Source organism: Taeniopygia guttata, chromosome 8 (genome assembly GCF_048771995.1).
Source record: "Taeniopygia guttata chromosome 8, bTaeGut7.mat, whole genome shotgun sequence".
In the NCBI taxonomy this organism is placed as follows: domain Eukaryota; kingdom Metazoa; phylum Chordata; class Aves; order Passeriformes; family Estrildidae; genus Taeniopygia; species Taeniopygia guttata.
In genome coordinates this window covers 8,461,009-8,467,765 of record NC_133033.1, presented here as the reverse complement: position 1 = coordinate 8,467,765, position 6,757 = coordinate 8,461,009, and positions in this window count along the sequence as shown.

Here is a 6,757-nt window from a genome sequence, read left to right as displayed (position 1 = left end):
TCTGTCCTTAAACTCCTCACCGTCTTTCCTTAAACACCTTCAGGCAGACTAAGAGAAGAAAGGAAAAGTAAAGCGACAACATCCAAGAGCTCGGATAAAGCTAGGGAGGCACAGCACGGACAACCTGCTGTTGGAAAAAGCGTCCAAAGAACTCCGAGAAAGTGGTGCTGAAAACCTCCTCAGCAGCAGCTCCGTATCGCACCCTCATTTGTTCTGTCCCCTTTGGGATAATCAATGTTCTTCTGCAGTTTTTCTACTCTTCCTTGGATAATTTAGAAGCAGCCTAGTTTTCTCCAGCTAATTCCTTACCTCCCCACAACTGATCTCTTTTTCACATTAGCAGTGAAACGTATGTTCCCTTTGTGTCCCATACAGCCACAGAAGAGAAGCAGCACTGTAAGAGCAGCAGAGGAAAGGCAAACATGCAATTCAAATACTTAAAAAAAAAATATTTTTTAACAACTACGATTGAATTAGGCTTTTAATTTGTCAGTTTTATCCCTCTTTTAGGTTGGCATTGCCAGAATATATATTTGATTGGAAAAACAATCTGGTTTTCTTCTCAGCAGAGACACAAAGCACCTGTTTTGTACAATAGCTCCAAGAGAAAAAATAATAGCAGAAACCTTACTTTGGAGTTTACAGATGAGTCCAGTCTTTCAGTTTTACAAAGAAAAGTTCTGATTTATTTCACAGGTGTTAAAAAGGCTCAGGAAGAGACAATTGACAATGTTATTTCCCATTGCTGGTTTGAGCAAGAAGGTGGAATCATTTGTGGAGAGGGTGGCAAGAAATAGCTCATTTCCACATTAACTCAGATGGGCATTTTATAAGGTTATTCTCAGTTTGGGTGACATTTCAACTCTCTTTTTGGTAGAACAAATGAAAATATGTAAACTTGGTAAATTTAGAGTTTGTGTTAAAAAGAAGAGTAGATGAACTCCTGTGAGATACTACTCCCTGCCTCGTTTGTGATATAGATCATTTCCATAAGGATTTCAGACATCCATGGAGATGCTAGTTTGGAAGTGAAGATGGAGATGGAAGTGGGAGATGTTGATGCCTGGAGACTGCAAGCATTGAACTGTGTGGCTGCAGATAATATGAGCAATAATGGGAAACTTTGAAGCAGAACCTGAGCATGCCTGGAAAAAAAAAATCCAAATAAATGGCAAATTATCAAGTTATCAGGGCTTTGGAAATCATGTGTAGATGTTCTAGCTTGTTTTAGTTTGCATTTGTGAAGATCTGGGAATTTTCACACCGTGTTACCCCATTTCACCTGGGAGATGGAAATTGTCAAATAGCAAAAAGCCTGTAGGAAAATGGCAAAGGGAAATAATCCTTTTTGCCTACAGAACACCAGGAGCCATCTACAAGGCTCCACAAAGTGAGAACAACTTCTTTTAGCTATACTGGCCCAAACCTTACAACTCTGCTGCCCCACGTGGGGTTAGTAACTTGTTGATGATAGTATTTTTCACCCAAAGCTGTTCAGTTCCAGTAGCGTTTGCTGTTGTTGAAACAACTCAGGTTGAAACACAAAATTTAGATTTGTCAATGAATTACAGCTTTAACCCATGAGCATTGCAGCACTGCAGTTTATGGATATGCAGCTTGATAGCCTCAACTCTCAGAGCCACGAGCTCAGCAGATCCAAGGCAAGTTCAGACATGTGTTACCTGCTCTTGCTGCCTTCTCTGCCAAGGGAAGATGCAGCACAGTTTGACAGAGCTGCCAGTTCCTCGCCTGGCTTTGAAGGACACAGCTGAGAAGCAGAGCAGTGCCTGAGACAGCCGAAGCCCGCAGGTCCCAGGACGGGCTGGGGTTAGTGGCCAGCAGTGGTTCCTCTGTGGGATCCTCTCCCAGGATGAAAGCTTGCTTTGTTCTTGCCGCCAAGCTGGCAATATAAACAGCAGAAGCATTGAAGCCTATTTTCTGAGGGATGCACTCGTGCAAGTTGGTGCAGTATCTGACGTCTAAGAACGTGCAAGCCCAGGAATATGTCTCCACAGCAAAGCCAGCCCCAGCAGCTGTTCCCCACAGGAATGTCTGGTAGCCCATCCAGGCTGAGGATGATCCTGTTTCCCTCTCTCCCCTCAGGGAAGGGATTAGTAGGTTTTGCTCTCCACTAGCTGCCCACCTATTTCCACAACACCTCAAAACCTTTTATCCTTGAACGGGTCAGGACTCACGTCTGTACAACTTGTCATGTTAATCTCCACATGAACAGAAGTAAAGGGTAGACTGTGGGAGTAGCTCAAATCCAAGCAACCACATACAGACTCTCAACATCTAGAACTGTATCAATTCAGAGAAAGTCATGTTAAACTTCTGTAGAGTATTTAAAAATTTAATTCATTGTGGTTTTTGAGTCCCATTCATTGCTTCTCGTTCCACCTTTTTCTGCTGGGTTAAAGGGTTCTTACACAAAACAGCATCTTCTTACTGTGGGAGCAGATGCCTGTTCTCAAAGCAAGGTGTATATACTTAAGTTTTCGTTTTTTCTGTCCCTTTTATTCTTTGAAAGATATCCCAGCTGCACAACATTCTTAACCAGAGGGCAAATCTTGTTTCAATCTAGTCTGTTATAAAGCAGGAGGGGAAAATAAAATAAAAAATAAAAATGTTTTGGCTTTCATTTTTTTGTTTTTAATAGAATAGGCATGGTATTTCTGGGAAATGTTTATGCTAATATTTCAGGGGTAAGTCCCATGTAAAGTGAAGAAGAAAGCTCCTCCTCAAATGGTATAATTAACTTATTAACTACAATAAGTCGTTATTCCATGTGACTTTTCCTTTTATTTTTTAATAGCTTTTCAAGTGCATGGCTGCTTTTTACCCATGCAGCATATGCAGCAGAGAAGAGAAGGAGCCATCTGTGTTGGCTGTTAGGCAAAATACGAAGTAATTACCAAAGCTAGTTTTTATTTAGCAGTTTTACAAATGGATCACAGTACTCTGGCCTATGTTTTCCTGCTGAAATTATTTCAGGCCTTGACTAGAATTATTCTGCTTTTATCTGCCCACAGCCAAGCACCTGAATCTATATTTAAGCACCTGCAGTCTATGCTGATTTTCAGGACACACAGCATGTACTGTTCCCTCTGCTGTTTAAGGAATCTGTACAGGCTCAGTTTCTCTGAAAATTTAGGCAGTTAAACACAGAAAGAGGTTTATGCAATCACATTTGCCAGGATCAAGCTTCTGTGTCATTCCTTTGTGTGAATGTCCCTCCTTCACCTCCACCCCCTAAAATACACCAGGAAAAAAGAGAGAAAGCACTGTTCCTTGGAGGAAGCCTTATGATTCACATGAAGTGTATCAGTAGCGTGGGATATCTCTACTCCTAGAGACCAGGTTTCAGTGTTCCATCTGCAAAGCTCCTCACATCAGGGGAAAAGGTTAAATTCTCAAAATGGGCACTAAAACTTTCCATGTGGATGTGAATGCCAGGCTGGAACCTGCTTTTCCTGTAGCCAAATCCCTGAGGAGTACTCAGCTTCACACACTGCCACCCCACTGCCCTCTGCGACAGAGATCCTGAGCTGACTGTTTAATTGAGAGTGACACAGGACCTGGAAAACACGTGGCCTTCTGGAGAGCAGCAACTCAAACCTTTTGTGCACAAGCAGCAAAAAGCTTGTGTCCACTGTACAATCTGGTCATCAGAAGCTGTTACTGTGCAGCCTGACCTGCCCCATCTACCCCCAGCAGCTTCTCAGCAGCAGCAGGGACTTCTACCAGTCCAGACTGCATTTCATCCTCAACAGTTCCTCACAGGACAAAAGGCTTGAGATCCAGTGATGTTACAAGTGGTGTTTTGATGATATATTCCTATTAGCATGAGCAAGGCTAAGCTGTCTCATGTCCTTGGGCTCCCTGGAATATTACCCAGATGAGTAACAACCTCTTTGGCCAATTATTTTGGAGTTTTATCCCATGACACTGTACATGCCACATCTCTCTGAGCTGTGCAGGGGTTTAGGCAGTATTTGTACATAGATAAAAGTCTTGGGGCCAGGCATGACCAACAGTACAGAAAATCAGTTTGATAAGTGAGGGTTGATAACTTCATCCTACCTAAGTGTGTTCCTCAGATGTGAGAGCTGCAGCTGTACAAGTGATCAGCACCAAAGAGGGAGGTTTTCAGAGTCTTCTTTTTTGTGCTTGTGCAGGAAAAGGAGCTTCTTTAATCCTCCTATTGCTATGGGCTTGTTACAAGATAGTGTAATATAAAAGTATCTGTGAGCTTTAATGAATTTGTAAGTCATAACACAAAAAGGGTATACTGGGGAGAAGATTGTTGTCGCTGCTGGAAACAGAAGTGGGAAGATGATTTTCTCTTCTGAGTGGTGACATTTTCAAATACAGCATCCCAGTTTCATCTCATCTATTTAGGTATTTCTTTTTGCATCAGTGAGCAAGTAATACCCAGCAGATTGCTGCTGGAGGATTACCCAAATAGCAGTGAAGCTTCTCCTTCTAACACAGGGGATATGGATCCTCTCGCCTCAAGATTATTGTTCCTGGCAGCAGATTGTTAAATGCATAGCACCATTTGCTAAATATGGAGTAACCTGTGTCCAGAACACAGCATCTGCACCCAGCTGTTCTGTAAGAAAAGCCCTTCAATCCAGGATTCCTACAAAGTCCCAAAATTGCTTCTAGCTTTCCACAAAATACATCATTTGGGAGAACAAGTGCCAAATACATTTAAAAGCAGCAGTTGTGGAGCTGCTGTACTCAGTACCCAGTGGGTGTTGCCTGAACAGTGCTATCCCAGTTATCCTGGCTGCTGCTGAGGAAGCTCACCCACTGGTGAGCCAGCTTGGATGGGTGAAAGGCTGGGGGAGCTCAGGTGTTGGGAGGGACCAGAGATGATGGGGCAGCCAAAGATGATGGGGCAGTCAAGGTGTGACCAGCACTGAGTGACTACACAGGCAGTGGGTCCTGCCCTGTGGGTGTCAGCAGCAGATGACATCACCTGGAATCCCCAATCTATAAAAATAAGGTAGTTTATTGGAGATGAATGGTGTTCCATTGAAACCTTCAAGAAATTTGCAGGCAGACCATACTGCTATTTCACTCACAGCCACCTCTATAGCAAGAAATTCTCTTGTGTGAAAGACCTCATGGTGCTCTGTTCTCCATGCAGACATGGCATTTCAGGGTCTCTTCACAACAAGGACCTGGACGCTGCACTCTTGCTTCAGGGTTTTCCTGACATTTATGAGTCACTGGTCCTTCCCTGACCTGCATGAGGGAACCTGTCTGACCAGGCTGTGTTAGCAAAGTCATCACTCCCCAGAAAGTAAAAGTTGCACACATTCAAGAAAAGCACTCTTGTAGCTAGTTGTGAAAGTCTTTTGAGTCATGTTAGCTCAGTTGCAGAAGAGTGAGCAAGAAATTAGCAGTGTAGTAAGTGGAATTAACCTTACCTAGTATTATTAACATAACTTATCCCTTTCTGATTCTCAGTGGATTCATGGTCATCTTCCAGCATGGACAGATTTTGAACCCTTGGAAACAACAGATTCTAATTGTCTCCTTTTTCACTCTTCCCCAGACTTTTCTTACATTTGACAAACTTTTATTAGGAGAGGAATAGCTCAGCCCAGATCATGTAGTGGTTATTGCGAGTATTTATCCAGGACTGTCCAGCCTCAGCTTAGACAAACTCAGAAGCCACCACCCAGACAAGCAAATCCTCCACTAACACCCAAGTCCTGTCAGTCGAGGTCAGCCTTGATCCCTGCCTATGCCTGGCCATTTGTTTCACTGGCTGAGCCCAAGCCCTCTCCCTGCCATATCCCTGTGCCAACTGGGACAGCAGCCATTATGTTCCACAAAACCCTTTTCCTCCCATCCAAAGCTATTCCTAAATTCCTCAACGTCTGCAGATATTGCCTAGCACAGTTTGTCCCATGCCAGACTCTACCTGACCTGGTGACCAGCATAACAGCCTTTTGATCAGTTCCAAAGAAAATGCTGGCTGCAGAGATGAAAACCAAAATCCTGGCAGTAGCACATCTGTCCTTCATCACAAGAACCCAGGAATTCTGCACAGGGACAGATGAGTCCAAGCACCTGGCAGGCAGCTGAGCAGATGAGTCATTTGAGGAGCTGGGGCTGATATGTGCATATTTAATGTATTCCAGGACTCCTGTCTGCTTTCAAATTGCTCAGGGATGTTTGTTGAGGCTCTGGGGATGCTGGAGCTTCACAGGCACAGCTGAGACTCCTGAAAGGAGCAGTTTGACTCCGATATTTATCTCAGCACTTTCTGCTCCAGAAATATCTCAGGCCCTAAAGTCTCCAGGCTGGGAGGCACTCGGATGAGGAGCTGGGGAATTGTTCAGTGTCTTGGGGAGAAAGAAAAAGATCTTTCTGGCAGTGAATGATCTCCCTGTCTCCTTTCTAAACTGCTTCCAGAGTTACTGAAGACAGTTATCACAGCATAATAATGAGCTTTATTTCCTTGGGTAAACTAGATTCAAAAGGGAGAGAAATGAAAAAAAAAAAAAAACAAAAACAAACCACAAGACCTTTGAAATTCTTTGTAAATTGTTTGATCAACTCACAGGCTTTAGATGAGCCTATGAGATGATCTTTAAAAATAGTGTTTTCTGTTCCACAGGAATCTATATGAGCTCCACGGTGCAGAGGAGATAAACCAAAGCAGCAATGTTGAACTCCTCTGGCATGAGTTTGAAGTATACTTCCCTTTTGCAATTCATAGTAAATAAATTACTTG